This window comes from Humulus lupulus, chromosome 2 (genome assembly GCF_963169125.1).
Source record: "Humulus lupulus chromosome 2, drHumLupu1.1, whole genome shotgun sequence".
Lineage (NCBI taxonomy): Eukaryota > Viridiplantae > Streptophyta > Magnoliopsida > Rosales > Cannabaceae > Humulus > Humulus lupulus.
The window spans coordinates 151,825,732-151,845,524 of NC_084794.1; positions in this window are offsets into that span (position 1 = coordinate 151,825,732).

Here is a 19,793-nt window from a genome sequence, read left to right on the forward strand (position 1 = left end):
GAAGGGTTGGGTTCTAAGTCCTATTTATAGAGTTCTAGGAATAAAGATCTTCCTTTTGGCTTTGAATAAAAATAATGAAATTAATTGCAAATATTTGAATATTCTTCAGTCAAAGGCTTAGGACTCAGTCAAATCGTTCAAAGGTAGGTCTAAGTAGTCAAAGCTTGTTTTAAAAATTAAAAGTAAAAATAAAAAAAATAGAATCCTAGCTTCTAACTTCCTAAATCTCGTAACTCTTAACTAACCTGTAGTAAAATCAACATAATTGGAGTTGTATGAGTTCGATGTAGACCATCTATATACCGTTAGAAAGATAATTCAATTATCTATAAATCTCAAGAAATACTATTTTTCGAAATTCATAATATAACTTGGTCAAAAATAGTTTGGAAGTTACAGTACCCTAAAGTTATGGGAAAATCTATTTAATTATCTAAATAACAACCTAATCCACAAATTTCTTAACTAACCATAAAATAACAAACTCTAATTCCCTAATAATCATGCTTATGATAAGTGTCATATTCTTATTGGCTCTATCTAAACCTTAGGTTATAATAAATAATACACCTAGGACCAGCAATATTAATCAAACCTTATGTTATAATTAATATTCTTAAACTATAGGTTAAACTTATAAAATTCATAACTATTGCTATGAGTCTCCAACTAAGTCCCGATTTGAACCAAAATCGATGGAATCTAAAATACTACAACTACTACTATCTAGCTAACTAAGTACAATTCCAGGATGCTACAATAATGCCCTTAAAAGCAATTGTTGTTGACAAATGTTTTAAATGAAATAAATAATTGAATTGATAATACTATATAAATATCAGAAAATTCTAAAGTTCATCTATGCGGTCTTAATCTCATATTGGTATGAGAGAATCGAGATTGAGATAATGAACTTAAAATAGTTCGCAGTGAAATAAAGTTATGGAATCTTTAGATTAATTTATACTAGTACGATTCACTAGTATTATGAATGCAAGTGACCTAGATCCGAGTCACTAGTCTAGTAGGAGACTTTAGTGAAGGACTTTATATATAGTGATATAAAGAATTGAACCAGATGTGATTTGTTAATACTTGTTTAAACATTTTTTAGTAGTTTTAATCAAACACATCAAACGATGATCATATACACAATGATCTTAATCCTGAGGTTACTATTAACTCCTATATATGTCATGTGTTAAAGTTTGTCAGAATGATCAGGCTAAGAACAATTATTTTGGGGACTCAATGATATATATGGCTGGGATATAGTTTAACAGATATGAAATCTTTACCTTCTTATAGATTGAATAATGGCTCCCCATTGGGTTGACTTTTGGAACTAAAAAGGTTATGAGCGCTCACGTCGCAAACTTGTTGTGACACAACCTTCACTAGTAAATTCAATGGTATACTAGGAACTAGATATGGTTAAAAGGGTAAAACGATAATTTTATTTCCTTTTTAATTATGAACCATTAATAGAGGAATAAAGTTGTATGTAGTGATTATATCAATGGACACTTTATTCTTTAATAAAGTACTTTGCAAATATACGTCTATAATTATCAAAAGTTCAATCTCATATTTATAGTGGAGTAATCATGAGATTAATAAATATGATTATTTAATCAAAGATTTTTTATTAATAATCTAATATTTATTAGAGCTTGATATTATAGGTCCATAAGTCCTGAGGGTGTTTCTAACAACACCATATCAAGGTAAGAGTTGATACAAGGGTAAAATTATAATTTGGAAATTCGAGAAGAATTTTATTCTTCGGGTCAAATGTACAATTATATGATAATCGAGGTTGAATGATTAATTTGGAATTAATTATTAATTTTCCAAAATATATTTATTTATTTAAATATAGAATTTTTAAAATATATATATATATAAAATTAAAAAATTAATTTTTGAAATTTATTATTTTATTTGAGTAGGAGAAAATAAAAATGGTGAGTGTTGTACCCTAATTTAAGCACGAGTTCACTCACTCAGATCAGGTACAACTAGCAGGTAAATACGTGGAAAAGATAACCAAGTAGAGTACCTAATCATTAACCACTTGAGCAGCTCGAGGTTCATGGTGGTCAGACCTGATATTGGTCGTCCTGGATCACTACGTGCTCAGAGTAAGATAGCTGTCAAGCTTGAGCTCGTGTGAGATATTCAGCTCGAGAGGACCAAGATATAGTGCATACTAAAGTATCCCATGAGACTCGGGGATTCTTTATACGTTCATTAATGACCAGGCTGCATCATATTTATGTAATCCATTACCCAAGATAGCTTGAACATGTTTATTATGTTATCTGATCATATCCCAATGTAAATGGGAATAATCTGTATTAATTATATATCATATGTGTAATTACGCGTTTTGTTTGCACGGTGACCAAAGCCTGTCCTTGGAATTCCCCTATAAATACTGGGAATATTGGATAGGAAAGGGGAAGATTATTCTGTATTACCGAAACTCTGCCAAAGTAGAGAGAGAAACATTAATAATATTGACTCGTGGACTAGGTGGATTTTAACCACTAAGCCACGTAAAGTTCGGTGCTTTTGAGTGAGTTCTTGTTATTTCATTACGGTTAATTACTAAGCAATAATCTGCCCTTTTTACTTTAACAATAAGTCAAAATAGGTTTTAATTATTGATTTTTAAAAGATGATCATTAATTTGAATTTTGAATTTAAAATTTAAATTTTGAATTATGGTTGTGATATTTTCCTTAAAAAGATAATACCATATTTTGTGGAAAGGTATTATTTAATTAATCAAATAAATAAAAGCAAATAGGAAAAATGCAACATTCCCTGAAAGGGAATAGTGCTACACTGTAGAGTCCAAGAACTTTACTTAGCTAAGTTAGATAATAGTATTATAGTATTATCTTTATGACTGTGGATTTTTGGTTCAGACGGGGATTTATTTGGACACTCATAGTAGTACTTGTAGATTTTCTAAGTTTAACCTATAGTTTAAGAATATTAATTTTAACCTAAGGTTTGATTAATATGACTGATATTGAGGATAATATGTAGTATACCATAAGGTTTAAATAAGAACCAATAGGATTATAGCACATGTTATGTATGGGGTATTAATGATTAAGTATTTTGAGGATTAAATTTACTAAGGGTAAAATTTGAATGCTCTAAGGTCAGTCAGCAGCTTTGAAAACGTTTGAGGGCATAGTCAAGGCTGTTTACTCAATTCAAATTAAGCTAAAAATGTGTAATTTCGTGTTTAAATAATCAGCGTATGTCGATATATCGCAGCTATAGGGGGTGATATATCGCAGCACGAAGATACGAAAAACACGAAACGATGCACGACTGCCTCGGGCATACTGGCCCAGGCGATATATCGCCTACAGGGGGCGATATATCGCCCCTCTCAGCATAATTTGAAAGTTTTTGAAATCGTTTTCCATTCAACCCTTCAACCTCTTGATAAGTCCAGCATCTTTATGAACGAGTCTTCAGCCTCTGCTGAACGATAATTCAAATTATTTTCACTTAAAAAGCCATTATTTTTATTCAAGTTAAATGAAGATCTTTTCATTCCTAAACTCTATAAATAGGACCTAGTACCCAGCCATTATTCATCTTTTACTCTAAGCTCAGAGGCTGGAAGTTGCTAGGTGAGTGTGAGAGTGTAAACACTTGGGTTGGGAATCATAAGCTTGATCATCATAAGCTCATCAAACACTTGGGAAGTAAGGTTTTATAGCATTTTAGTTCAAGGTTTAGATTGGTCTTACAAGTCTTCAAGGTATTTCCACATTCTAGTTCATTGGTATTATTTTATTTAAGTTCTCATAGTCTTCTACTCAGCCTTCTAACCTTATTCTTTATTTTGGTTAGGAAATCTAAGAACTTGCACATAAGTTTTTGGGTAAGTATATTCTCAATGGTTTAGTCCTTCCATTCTTTTCTTCTCTTTTCTTCAATAGACTCACCCTTTCCTAAATGGTTTTTAGGAGTGTTCCAAAGTCCCAACTCTGTCCTCATATCCCAGTAATTTTGGTAAGGAAAATAGGATAGAATTTATATGTTATATGCTTTTTATATGTTATCTTATGTTTTTATGTTATGAAATATGTTATGTTATGTATGTATGTAGGCTTGGGCATATGACCCATATGACTAACAAGCCCCAAATGGATTATGGGCATATGACCTGCTTAGCTAGTAGGACCCCACTAATCTAATGGGCATATGACTTGTTTAGTCTAATGGGCATAATGGCCATTATAGTATGTATGTGATAAATGTTATGTTATGTTTTATGTTATTCTTATGAAATTTTTGTATATGAACTATGTGTTAGATTTTCCTTGCTGGGCATTAGGCTCATTCCTTTTTGTTTATATGTGCAGGAAAATAGTCTTAGTGGCGGGAAAGGTTCTTGGAAGCATAGAGAATGTGTATTGAGGCGGAATGGATTCAAGAGCCGAGCGTTTCGATTTGAGGATGTAGTTTTGTTTTATGGTTTTACATGTATTTTTCCGCACTTATTATGTAATCCCTTTTTATTTTAAATTATGTTATGTTTTGTTTTTAAAACAATGGGATCCCATATCCTACTTGAGATTTTATGTAAGTTTAACTCTTATTTTTCTTACAAGTTTCTTGATAAAGTTATGGTATTTTCACTTGTAAGTTTTATTAAGGATTAGTATGTATAGTTTTCGTTAATGGTCCAAAAGTCTAGAGTAGTTGGGTCATTACATACACGCATGACACCATGCATTTATATGATACTTACAAAGTATTAGTATTGTTTTCATTTTATTTAATTAGTTAACTAATTAATAATTAAAAAATAGATTTTTTTCAAATTTGGTAAGTTAGATATTACCTAAATCAATTCCTATCATCATTATAATTGTACTATATTATTATTATTATGAATAATAATGTAATATATAATCTATATATGTATATTATGTGATAATAAGAAAAAGATACAAGTGGTGATTCAGTAGAGTTTCAGAAAATTGTCAGATAAGAAATTCTTCATCTTCTTCTCTTATTATTCCAACCTTTCTCAAGCCATAATCCAAGCACTCATGTGTTGAGATAAACTTGTGATTTCTAAATTACAAACCCTTGTTCTCTATGTGCCCACAAATATCCTGAGGTGTAGCGGACACTCCGAAAGATCGTGGTCTGAGCACTCAATGCGTTGGATAGGAATATCGTTATTTATACAAAAATACTTAAGGATACTTGATATGATACAAGAGCTAAATATTCTTGTCCTCAAATATCTGTATACATGAGCATATAATATATATATATGTTGCATGATTAATGATATGGAATATTAATGTTTCTTGTATGTATTCTTGAACATATAAACTATTTATATGAGAGGATGAAATTTTTTTGTTGTTTATAAACTAGGCCCACCATGCCATTTCGCTCGCACTTTGATTGTTTTTCAAACAATCGGTATGAGAGAATGTCTATAATCTCTACATATTTTTAACTACTGTGTGGGATTATGTGCATTTTTATATTATATGTGATATATATTTGAATGGATGGATGTTTATATTGATGATGACAGATTCTTAAGGGTTGTTTATAATGGTGCTTTTGAGTTTAGGAATTGTTCTCAAAATTTCTAGATGAAAAATGTAAGTCATTTGTTGGGCATAGGAATTTTGTATTTTTTTTTTCGAAATGTAAACTATAAAATTATTGTAATTGGATTCAACGAAGTTTGGCATGAAAATCGAGACGACGACACCACTGTTGCTGACCGCTGTGGCATGCACCCCGAGGTGCCCCTCCCTTCCCCATCTGTAAGACCGTACGGCTCCGCCCATCTCCGCCCATGCCGCCGGACCCTTTACCACCGCCCTTCTTGATGACACACCTAGGGTTTGTGTCATGCAAACACTAATGTGTTGTTACCAAAAATGTTTTAATTATTTAATTAATTAAAAAAATTTAATTTTAAATTTGGAAATTTCTATAATTAAAATAGTTTTGATTATTTTCCTTAATTAAAAATCTTTTAATTATTCTCTTCCCTAATTAAAAATTATTGTAATTAAAATATCAAAAATTAAAATTAAATTGTTTAATTTTATTTTTGAATTAAATAACCCAAATTCAAATTGGGCCTTAGAAACTATTTGGGTGTTAAAAATCAAAGTGTAATTATTTTAAAAGGTTATATAATTAAAAAATTGTATAATTCAAAATGGATATTGAAAATGGTGGCATTGGCTCAACAAGACTACATCTCAAGCCTCGAGATCAAAGAGTTCTTCGTGAGGCCTTAGCTAGTCTATGTTACATTTTCATGTATATTTTGCAAGTGTTGTAATTTTTCTAGAAATATGCAAAAGTTACCAACCCCCTTTTATTTACTTTTTTATAAATGTTTGAATATGATTAAAGTATTTAATAAATTGTCATGCATTGTAACATGCCATTCATATACCCACATAGTATGCAATTAGCATGCATTACATTTGTGTAGAAACATGCTATTAAGAATGTCCTATATTTTATTATATGTTTCTATATGATAATTCATATAATATTAAATTTAGTCTTAATTCTTTAAGATGGTAAATAAATAATATTAAAGTTGTTTAATTTAGTATTTTAATGAAAAATGGTTTGTTAAAATAAAAATGATATTCTTTAATTAAAGCAAACTTAAAATTAGAATTAAGGGCACAATTTATTCATTTTTATTTTGCTTAATTGGATTAGTAATTATTAGAGTATCATTTGGTAAAAATAATTAAATTTATTTTTAAAAATATATTAAAACATATTGGTTTTGTGAAACACACACTTTTCCAAAATAGGGAGTGGGAGAGGGAGTTATGACAATGAATCTCATGGTCTCCATTATTGGTTGAACACCGAGAGGCATTGGAAGGGTCTTGTGTCGCCTCCGTTTGTGGCGTCCCTAAGGAAAGACTTCTTAATATGTTTATTTTATCTCAAGGTTGACTTCTCTTATGATAATATAATTAATGATGTATTTCAAGTTTGACTAACACTAAGGCACACTCTTGAGTTAAGTCACTAATTGAAAATAATGGGTTACTCTCCGAAGGTGTATTTAGGCTTGCGAGCACGACTAGTGCATCTTGACCAAACTAGTAGTAGTTTGTAACTCAACAGAGAAAAAAGGCGTTTTTAAGTTTTCACTTATGAAATTGAGATTCGTCTCAAAATTAATTTGGAGTTAGTCTCCCCGAGGCTCGTCCATTAATTTTCAAATTATTTTATCGTGGATTAGTATATATATTTTTTATGTGATTTTATATGTTGCATTCATGCATCATGTTTACTTTTCCAAATAATATCTGGTATTCATAATATTTTATTTATTTATTTCCAACAACAATGGTTAATTCTCTTAATCCTAATCAAGGACCTCAAAATGTAAAAGAACAAGTGAATCCTTATGACGACAACCTAAGTACTTTTCATTTAGACTTCAACCATCTTGATTATTGGTACAGAAACATACATATAGTTCTGAGTAAACTAAAAGTGTATGATGCAATCATTGATGTGCCTCCAGATGAGCAATCAACTTTATCTGATTATGATGATCATAAAAAATATGCAGACTGGATGAGATCTTATTATTTGGCTCATCATTGCATAACGAAAACTATGCCAGATGATATTAAATCGAAATATGTAAATATTAAATCTACATACGAGATATGGGAAAAAATCAAAAGAGACCGCTGTGCCTGATAAAACCCAAGTTTAGTAACTCCTGTAGTTGAACCTTTAGTTCCTTCAACACAGTTAGAGCCATCCTATAAGGTGCCCTAGACACTGGCTCTGTCCCTGGTGCCATTTCAATAAAAAAAATTATCTTCCTCTGTGGAGGTAACCCTGGCAGATCCTCTAGAAACACATCAAGAAACTCATAGACTGATCGGGTTTTTCCTAGTCCCACTGGCACGACCTGAGTGGTATCTACCACACCAGCTAAGAACCCAATGCATCCCCCATTCAATAAGTCTCTAGCTCTAAATACACATATCATAAGTATACGGGGTCCACACACAGTGCCAACGAGTACAAAAGGGTCCTCATCCTCAGGCTTAAAGGTTATCATCTTCTTCTTGCAATCTATCGTTGTCCTATACTTCTCTACCCAATCCATACCCAGAATTATATCAAAGTCAGTCATCGCCAACTGTACTAAGTCAACTGACAATTCCCTGCCATCCACTGTAACGGGTAGTGATATATTCCATCTCATGGAAACCACTAACTCCCCAGTAGGCAGCATAGTATCAAACCCCACAGGATAAAAGTCACATGGTCTACACAATCCATCTATAATCCAACTAGCAAAAAAAGAGTGCATTGGCACCCAAATCAATCAAAATAGTATAGAAGGTTCCAACGCTAGAAAGATGACCTGTAACCACTAAGGGACTAGCCTCTGCCTTTGCCTGGGTCAAGGTGAACACCCGAGCTTGCGTCAGGTTGTCCACCTTCTTGGGCTCTTCCTTTATGGCTCTCGGACATTCCTTCTTCAAATGCCCCACACTACTGCAACAAAGTAGGCCTTCGCTTGACCTTCCCCAATATGATGCCTCCTACCCTTAGTACACTCTAGGAATGCTTTCCAAGTCTTATCGCCACCGTGGCAACTGGTATGCCACATGGCCTCCTATCTGGCCCTGGCGCTGAAACTGTATCAGGATACTTCCTCTTTTGGTTGTTGGGGCCTCCGCCCCTACCAACTCCTGTAAATGGAGGTCCCAGCCTCCTAGAATCCCTTCTGGTCGCATTCTCACGCCAGATCTTGTTCTCTGCACTCTCAGCTGTAAGTGCCCTCTCCACAGCCTGTGCATAGGTGGTCAATCCTAACACAGTAGCAATACGAACATCCCGGGCTATCATAGGCTATAGCCCCTGGATCCCTGACAAACTTTGCCAGTCTGTCGAACTTCAGGGTGTAATCAGTCATTGTCATGTTACCCTGAAGTAATTCGCTGAACTCTTCAGCCTTCATAGCTTTAATTGCATTGTTGTATTACTTCTCGTTAAACAAAGTTCTGGACACTTCCCATTCCATGGTGTTTACTTCTCTGGTCTAGGATACCGCCTCCCACCATATTCAGGCATCCTCCCGAAACATGTAAGTGGCGCGGGCCACTCTCTCATTACCACTTACCCTCATGAAATCCAGGATGGTGGTTATCATGGTCATCTACTGTTCAACCTTTAGTGGATCTGAGCTGCGCTAAAAAACTAGAGGGTGTTGTTTCCTGAACCTCTCATACAGGGGTTCCCATCTCTCTCCCCCTGCCTGGGGCTGTACTACCACTGATACCTCTAGCTGTGTCACTGCCACTGTGGGTTGTGGGTTCCATGTTGGAACCTGTTGCTGTCTTAAGAGGTGAATCTCATCGTCCATCCTCTCTAATCTGAATTGCATACCAAAAAGCACATGTTGCCAATTTTTTGGAGTTGGCGGTGGGGCCTGGCCATAGTCATTCTCTTCCTTGACCTGTATATCTTGGCAAGACATGTAGCGTCTCAGAATATTACTTAGCTAGATAGTAGTAGTAGCTTGTAGTATTTTAGTTTTAATGGTTATTGGTTCAAGTCGGGATTTAGTAGGAAACTCATAGAAATAGTTATGGATTTTATAAGTTTAACCTATAGTTTAGAAATATTAATTTTAACATAAGGTTTCATTAATATAGCTAGTCCTAGAAATATTATTTATTATAACCTAGGGTTTAGATAGAACTAATAAGAACGTGATACTTGTCACAAGCATGTTTATTGAGGATTTAAGCATTTTAGATGAATAAATTAATAAAAATAGATCTAGAAGTTCTAGAACCTTCCAGCAACTGTTAGAATTACGTTTTCCTCAGTCAAAGTTGTTTTAATAAACTTCAAATATGCTGAAAGTGTGCAAAAATGTGTTAAAAATATCAGCGTATGCTAATATATCACAGCTATAGGGCCGATACATCGCCTACAGAAGATACAGAAAACACGTTGTTTTTGCACGAATGAAACCACGGAGGCTCGGGGCATAAGTAGGGGCGATATATCGCCTAGGGTAGGCAATATATCGACTCTTGGAGCCATTTTTTAAACTTTGTGGATTTAAATTAGAAACAGACCTCAACCACTTGGACTTGCTCTTGAACGGTTTTGACTGAGTTCTGGGCGTCTGTTGAATCGAAAATTGAAATTTATTCAAATATTATTCTTTTATTTATTCATTTTAAAAGGGATTAGTTTCACTCCCTGAACTCTATAACTAGGATCTAGCACTCATTCATTTCATTCATCATTTAAGCCTTCTTCAGAGGCTCCAAGCTACTAAGTTTATTCTTAAGAGAAAACACTAGGGTTTGGGATTTGAAAAGCTTTTCAATCTAATCTTTATAAACACTTGGGAAGTAAGATAGAGTGACATTTTGGTATTGAGGTGTAGATCAAAGTTCTAGTCCATTCAAGATATTCTTATCCTCAGATTTAGTTCATCATAGTTCTTTTATTTTCTTTCAGATCCTAACTCATTATTATGGCTTTTGGTTAGGCGTTTAAGTTTGTTGATACTTAAGGTTTTGCGGTAAGTTTCTGTCTTGATGGTTTAGATCTCTTTTTCACCTCCATTTCTGTAGAAACTCATGATTTTTATTGTTGATTTTAGGAGTTTTCCAATCCCGTTCTTGTATCCAATATCCCGGTTTTTTGTATGGAAAATAGGTTAGATTATATGTGTTATGACATGTTTATATGCTATGACATGTTATGTGCTATGTATATATGTATGAATATGTTTTTAGTCGCTTGGGGGTGATAGTTTCTTAAATAGCAAACCCCAAGATTTTTATCATTATCGTGGTTTAGAGTTATTATTTATCCGACCTCAATTAGTAGACTGAGGACCAAGACGGGTTATCATATACTACTTTGTGATCTAACCTACCTCGATTATTAGAGTGAGGACCTATATGGTTTTATCACATTCTACGATAATGAGTTAATGGCCATTAATATTGTAGTCCTATATGATATACGTTTTTACGTCATATGTTTTATAGAATTTGTTTTATGATACAGTCGTATGATGTATGATCTATGTTTTTAGTATATTTTCCTTGCTGGGCATTAGGCTCATTCCTTTTATTTTAGATGGTGCAGGAAAATGAACTTGGAAGGCTAGATGGATTCGTGGCAGCTTGGCATGTGGATTGGGGATGAATTTATTGAATAGGCTGCTGAAAGATCCAGGATAACGTTGTTTCAAGTCTTTTAATTTATGTTCTTATGTAGTTTCGCATTTAGTTTTTAAACAATCAATTAAAGATTATGTTTTCTTTATGTTTTTGTAACGCCCTACTTCCTTAGAGCCGTTACCAAGTGAGTTTTTAAAAGAAACTTTGTGCAAAGAACTCGTTAACCGAGGTTTTTAAAACCAAAGTGTGACTAAGCAAAAGTTAAGGCTGTAATCTTTTGAAAATGCTTTCCTTTATTGAAAACTTCAAGTATATAACATCTGGGATCCCAAAATAAGGTTAGAAAACTATTTACAACTTAAAATAAGTTTACAGTTGATTAGTTATTAAAATCACAGATTATTACAGCCATTTTTCGTAAATACCCCCAACCAAAGCAGTCGGGCAGGCCAAACATGTACAAGTCGCTTCATGCTCTCCGTACTCATGGCTGGTTGACTCATTCTTTGCCCTTACCTGCAACACAGAGCACCCGTGAGCCGAAGCCCAGCAAGAAAACTCATACAGTTCATAACATGTGCAAATTATACGGTTAACATATCCGATAATCCACAGATAAACAGGTCAGCCATCAACTAAGCAAACACGGCCATGCCGCCTCAGAAGCCTTACCAAAGCCTGGGGTTTCGGTCCTCACCGTAAGGATATCCCATTTATCCACTGGGTCCTACCCTGACTATAAGCATCCCATGTGCTAAGTGTTACTTCCGGCCTCGCTGCCGTTCTTGGCTTCCTTGCCGTTCTCAGCTCATTAATCGTTCTCGGCACCTTTGCCGTTCTCGCTACTATAATCACATATAGTATAATTCAAATAACATTCAAACATATAACAATTCAATAAAAACTATACCATAATCATGTAATACCATTTAGGGTCGTGCCCTGCATTAACACTATGGGACCATGCCCTGTCCTACGGGTGCTACAATTTTCCTTACCTGTATCCCGAGCTTTCCGATGCACCAAGGCCACAAGCACGGTCCTCTAGCACGAGCCTCTCCGAAATCCTAGTCACAACACACATAAAACACTTTTTAATACTAACCAACCCAAAACCACTTCCCGGGACCAATCCCGCACTCTCGGGACCTCTAATTCCTTAAAACAATACATTGAAACCAACCCCCGAGTCCCCGGGAAAAAGCCCTAAAAACCCAAATTTTTGCCTGTCAAAATGGCCTAGGGCCACGGCGCACCTTCACGAACCCAGATTTCTGGGTTTTATCTTGCATTTTTTTCCGAGCTAAAACCCCTCCAAATCATCCCAAACAATTACCTAAACCCCAAGATCAATTTAAAACTTCAAATGAACCATCTAACAACCCATAAACACTAGTATCAAGATCAAAAACACAATCACACCCAAAAATCCACACCTTTGATTTCAACTTCAGAAAATTTAAACCCATACCTCAAAACTTAAACCATGCTTCAATTTCTTAAACCAAAACAGAAACAAGCCTTAAATTTACATAGAATCCTTACCTTGAATGAAGAATCCAACCCTAAGCTTCCTTGATTCATCTCCTAAGTCTCCAATTTCATCTCCTTCAACTCCTCTTCTTCTTCTTCTTGCCCTAGCTTTTCCCTCTAGCTTTTCTTCTCTCTATTTTTAACAAAACCAAAATATGACCAAGCCTAAACCATGTACCCCTTTAACCCAGCTGAACATTGACTAAACCTCCTGCCAAATGACCATATTACCCCTCCTAATAATCATTTCCTAACTAACCCATCAAGGGCACTCTAGTCCATTCACTTCTATTTCAATTCTACCATTTTCCACCTAAACTTGTTACTCACAGCAGTTACAAATGGTTACTCAGGTTACTCAATCACCAATAACTATAACCACTAGTTCTCACTCAACTCACAAAATTCCCCAAGATACCCCTAGGCTCCTCCCGAGCCGAGTATAAAATCCCGTTGTGACTTTTGAGTTAACTAGCTCTCTAGGACCGTCTCGGCACGTGCATTACAATAATAACACCACCCTCACGTGGTACAAATCACATAATACAATTATCACATATATGCCCACAGCGGGCTAAAATTACCAATTTACCCCTATCATACAAACGGGGTCCACATGCATATTTATTTCACCTAAACATGCATACTAACCACATAGTCATGCATCTCGAATGTTCAATTAGTCATATAACATGTTTTAAATCATAATCATGCATTTACTCATGAAAATCACACATAAGTCCCATTATGCCCTCCAGGCACACTAATCAAGGCCCTTAAGCCTTATTAGCGATTTTGGGTCGTTACAGTTTTTTTTATGCATTAAACAATGGGATCCCATACTAAATTTTTTATTCTGTACCGTATTTTGGATTTTTAATAAAATTTTAAAATTTTATGTATGTATGTATGTATTCCGAAATAGTAGCTATGTCTTAGTAGTTTTTAATTGTCCGAGGTTTTAGAATTAGTTGGGTCATTACAAGCCAACCTCTCTGACCATTGAGGAATCATACTAATACCTAACCCACTTTGCAGTGATCAAATCGGCCGTTAGGTAAGTAATAGCTATACTTCTTCCCGCCTGACTGTCCAAGATCAAAGAGACAAACAAACAGTTGCAATGTTAATAAGCACGCCAACACGTAATATACTCAATCATGGTGCTAATAAGCACTTCCTAATATTCATCAACAAATAACAATGCTAATAAGCATTTCTGGCATTCATAAGTATTCTACGATGCAAATAAGCATGTTCCAACATTTATACATGCATAAAAATCCTAATAAGCATGTTCTTTAATCCCTGCCAGTATCAACAATGCTAATGAGCATTTTCTGGCCTATATGCAAATAATAATGCTAATAAGCGTATCTTGACCTACATGTCCATATCATAATGCTTGCAAGCAGATCCTTTGCATTCACAAGCAATAATAATGCTAATAAGCACATTCTTTATCATTCATGCACCAATCAAGGGCCAAACCCTATCAGATTATCCCATGCTCCCTAAACAGGCACACAAACAAGGCATTTATATCATATTTAAGAAGTTAAACACATAACCACATAAATAGTCACAGAAACCTGAGTTGAGCTCGTCTTAAGTGGCGAGTGTACATGCCTGGCCAATCTTAAAGAACCCTTAAACCTTGGCATCTCTAATACCAAGTTGTAACATCCTCCTAATCTAGGGCCGTTAGACGGTGTACTTTAAATAATGTCAGACTTGCTAATCAAGTTATTTGGTTATAAATGTGCAACTAAGGTTAACGTCAAGGGCTAGGGTCACAAATTTTGATCAAAGGAACTGTTGACTTTTCATTTAAAAAGTTTCATACATACATGGAGTCCCAAAATATTACAAATAACTATTTAGAGGGTTTATATACATCAAAAGTTATAACCGGCCGACCTAAGCGGAAAAATAAGATATACAACCCTAGTTCCTTCACTACACCAAACACCCATTACCATAACACATCATTATAATATTATTTAAAAAGAGTTATGGTATATTATCAAAGTTTCAGGCGGCAAATAAAATAAAAAAGAGCCAATTTCCCTTTGACCCATTTCCCGTAGACCTATCTCTCTCGGTCTCTCACTCCCCTTCATGGAAGGCAAATCCTGAGAAGAGGCACATCTCCTCTCTCTTGGATCTCTTTCTCCCACCAGACCTCTCTCCTTCCCTCTTTCTCTCTCACCTGTCTTTATGGAGCCCGACCTTCCCTATCATCGGCAAATGACGCAAATGACAGGGTCTCGTGGGTCTTGTTAAAACGACGGGCTCAGGGTCGTGGGTGGCTCGGTCTCACGGAGGGGGTGGGTGGCTCGGTCTCGCGGAGGGGGTGGGTGGCTCGGTCTCACGGAGGGGGTGGGTGGATCGGTCTTGCAGAGGGGGTGGGTGGCTCGGTCTCACGGAGGGGGTGGATGGCTCGGTCCTGAAAGTAACAGCTGGTTATGGAGAGAAAGGTAAGTGTATTTACTGGAGAGCTTTATCTCTGATGTGTTGAACTTGTAGAAATCTAGTTATGAGACACGCTAAAGAAATTGGTAATATAGTTTCATTCTTGTTTTTGTACCAGTATCACTTAGAATAATATAAAGCCTTGTGCTAATTTTGTAATACAAACATGTGTTGAATTGAATGTTATATGCTTCAGTTCAATAATTTCATTACCACAAACTTTTTGTGTCTTTGTGTGTAAAAAATTACAATACTACTTATACAACTCTTGGTGTGTATATTTATTTTATTGTCTTGATATGGAAGTAAAATCTCAGATTTTGAATCTGTTAAGCAAAAGCTTGAGTATTCCTTATGTGATCAATTAATTATGTAGTCAAAATAAATATGTATTATTGACTTGCAATCTTTTATACTTTAATCGCCCCGTAATTCCATATTTGTGCCCGACCCTGTGCAGCATCGCTCTCTGTATCATCAGGCAATAAAGTCTTTTTTAAACAAGAATTTCAGATTGAGAAAAGAGAACTGAGAATCGCATTGAAGGTCAGTGATTCTCTGCTTCATATGTTGCTAATTTTCTTTTTCCCACCTTTTCTTATCTAAAAATAATGTGATTAGGTAACCGAGATTCTTCCTGCTGGTTCCAAACTAGAAAATATCATTTTTGAAATTGTCAACTATGAGGGTATTGTGGATGATACTATCCACGATGAAGAGAAAACTGGTCTGTCACATATGCTAACAATAAAGGCTGATTGGCTTAATTTGGGAGAGTCTGTTTGGTATACTTTCAAGCATGGGCGCTGCATTGTTTCTACTATTCCTTTATCTCAAATTGCAGGAAACTATAGCTTCTTAGCTATCCATTCTCGCCATTCAAACCTTAGTCTGAATGTTGAGGTGGGAACAACTATGTAAAAGCTATATGTGATGTTTTTGTTTTGTTGGTTGAAGTAGTTTACAAACCATTACTTATTGGACCATTGCTATACTCCATATGCAGGTTCATGTCAAACCTGCTATACCAAATCCAAAAGTGGAGCATGATGGAGAAAACTTCTCCACGGTCATTGAAAAGAATAAAAAGGTACGAGCATACAACTACTAATTGTCACTTTTACATTACTTTTCAAAGAATATGCAGTTTTTATCTTGGCACGGACTAACCATTGTAATAATTATTTTTATTCATCTATAGAGTTTCACAGGCTTTAGGAAGATAGATCTTCCCTTCTTGTACACATTTCATGGTGGATTTAGGATTTCTTGAGTTTCTTTATTTCACTGCAGGTCTTTGAAGAGGACCTGTTAAAAATTGGCTCTGTAGTCCGAATATTGGAAGAAAAATGCGTCAAGCTAAATGAAGAGAAGGAAAAAATTGAGCAAACTATGGAAAAATTGCAAGGTTTTGACTGGCTAGCACATCTATAGCTATTCTTTTTTATCTGCTGGAATCATTGTAAAAATGTTTTGACATATCTAAAGAATAGACTTGACCAAATCGACCATTTAATTTTGTGACACTGACATGTCCTTCCATGCTAGATAGTATACCTGGGCGCACTCACTCGACTTTTATAAATTATTGTAGTGATGAGACGACACCCTTTTTTCTATTGTGTGTCCGGGGCCTTGTTTTTCTAGTTTTAGGACATATTTGCTATATTAGAACTTTGTTGATTGAAGTACTTAACGGGATCTTATATTTGTTGTAAAATTTCTAGATTCTACAGAACTATATCCATTTGGTCTCGAAAATCAGTTGTCCTCAAAAGAGGAAGTGATGGAGAATATAGAAAAGATGGCTAACTCTGCTGCTGTGGTTCTTTACATTATTTCTAGGGTAATTCCATTCCAAGAGCCAAAAAATCATTTAATGAAAGACACAATAGGAGTGGTTGCTCTACTTGGATGAGTTCGACCTCATTGCAGCCAGCTGAGCAGGTCAAACATCTCATGTGTTTGCATTTTCCCAACCAAACACACTATCTTGTCGTCCTTTTATTTTATTTTTTCTTTATTCGGTTCTAACTTGTAGGTTTGTATACATTTAGGATACTGTTAGAATACTTGGGTGCAGATCAAATGCTTGTTGTTGTCGTTAGATCTTTCGAAACTGTTGTTCTTCTAGAAAGGAATAAACAAACTGGAGAAGTTGATTGCAGCCATGCTATTCATGAAGAAGCAGCCATTCTTGGCAAATCTATAAATGGTCGATTTCTTGTTATATGCTTTGACAATATAAGGTGACATCCAAAGCTTCTTAACTACAATTAATTTATTGACACAAGATAATATATCCTTTCTTATCAAGTACAAAGTTGGATCATCTTAGAATATGAAGATTTACTCAGAGGACTAATATTCCTTATTGTTTGGCAGTCCATTCAGAGGTATCTTGTCGTTTATGGCCATCTTAGTCAGTAATTACTATATGAATGGACAATTTATATCTCACTATATTCTTTTTGGGCTATTTGGTATTTGGACAAATGTTTTAAGTGTTGTTGACAGTTGTGTATACTGAACCGTATCTTATCATTTTTAGATTAAGCAATCACTCTTTTAGACACAATGGTTCTATATTTCAAATGGTATAGGCTTACCTGGTACGATTAAAATAGAACCTTGAGAGTGTTAAGCTTGGTATAGATCACATCAATTATCCATCTATGTGGTATCTTGATGAGTAGGTCACATCATTGTGCCCCATCTTTGTTTTTTTCTTGAATTGAACCTCAGTTTCTCATGCCAGTGTGTCAACTATCTAATGCATTTGAACTATCTAACATTTTCTTTGCTTGAATTTTTTTAGTGTAAAAGTTGAATTTGTCAGATTAGTCTTAGTGTCCAGTCTTTTAAGTTTAATTGGAGAGCTGATTATTGAAATATAAACTGAACTGCAATTTGTTGGATTCAAAACTTGGACGGTGTATTATACTAAACTATTTGGTTCTTATCATTACAAAATGATTTGCTGTTGTCTATCCTTGTACAGATCTCTACAAATTTTTATTCTCCAAATATGAATGTTGTCAATGAGAACTTCCTCCCTCTGCTCAAATGCCTTGATGACTGCATAGCGTAAGGGGATGCTATTTACATCATATATATTTATGTATCTATTTTTGCTGCTTTAGTTGCATTCATTAAATATTACTTGTGTCGTACCATTAATTTATATGTTGATTTAGGGAATTACTAGCATATTTTGTTGAGACATTTATTTTCTCAATCAACATGATGACCTTAAACATTATCTACTTTATATAAGGTATGAAGAAAACAATCCACAGTATGTTGAATCCAGCGTTTACTTACTCAAATTTCGACAACTACAGGTAGAAACAAATTTATTCAGATAGCTGATTAGATAACGTTACATTTTTGCACATTCTTCCACTAAAATTTGTTTCCATTTCCAATAATTGAGTAATTTTTTTGTTATGACAGTCTCGAGCATTGGGTATGATTCGCTCTCATGTACTTTTTGTACTCAAAATTGCGTCTTCTCAGGTAAAATAATGTAGGGGTTGAATTAATGCGCTCCATTGTTTTGTGTTGTTTTGTTGGGTTGGTAGACCTCTGTTTCTGTCTCCTTTTAGTCTTAAATCAAGTGCTTTGTTTGTTACCTAAAAAAGAAAACGTTCTAGTTCTATATGGTTATCGTTTCTTCATCAGGTTCAGTCAGCAATCCGTAGCAATAGTAGCAGCAAGGCATCTCTTGTTGAGGGTGTAGAGGCATATGTTATATATGTTCGTTTCAAGGCAGCGGCAAGTGAGGTACTATTTATTTCTTAGCGATTCTTTTTTATTAAGACTCCTGTTTGGTCAGTAATGATATGTAATTAAATCTCCTCTGTTGTAGGTTCATGCGGCCAGAAACTGCACAGGGCATATTTGTTAACTTCAAAGACTTGTACTATTACAATGGGAACAAGCTTCCTTTTGCTGCTGCTCAAATTGGCCAGGCTTTCAGAAATGAGGTTCTTAATTTTCTTATCTTTGGACTTTAGCACTTATGTTTGCATAGGATGCTCATATTATTTCTTATCTTTGCACAGTATGCTTAGAGAGATAAATACTTGAAGTACTTTGTATTTGGAATCTTGGATTTACTATTTGTATGCATGTGTGGATGTATCAGGTTTTCAATGGTGGAATTAGCTATTTTTTGCTATAGATATTATATAATTCTGAATACATTTTCCTGTTAGAATTGTAGTTATTTATCTCGTGTGAAGTGAGGGCATGAGTGTGTATTAGGGTATGTGTTTTTGTTAGTTAGTTTTACAGTTTATGTCCCAACTGACTGTTTTGAGTCATCAGACTCATCACCATAGAGAAATTCTCTACTGATTCTCTCTTATTTTATTGTTCATCTGAAAATTCCCTAGCTTTTTCTTGATAGCTCTCTTATTTTATTGAACTAAAACAGATAATTATTTATCTTAGTTTTCCATTTTCTTCTTTTGAAGTTTTCAATGTATCATTTAAGAAAAGACTGTAAGTTTTTTGTTGTGGTGGCAAGAACTTTTGTTC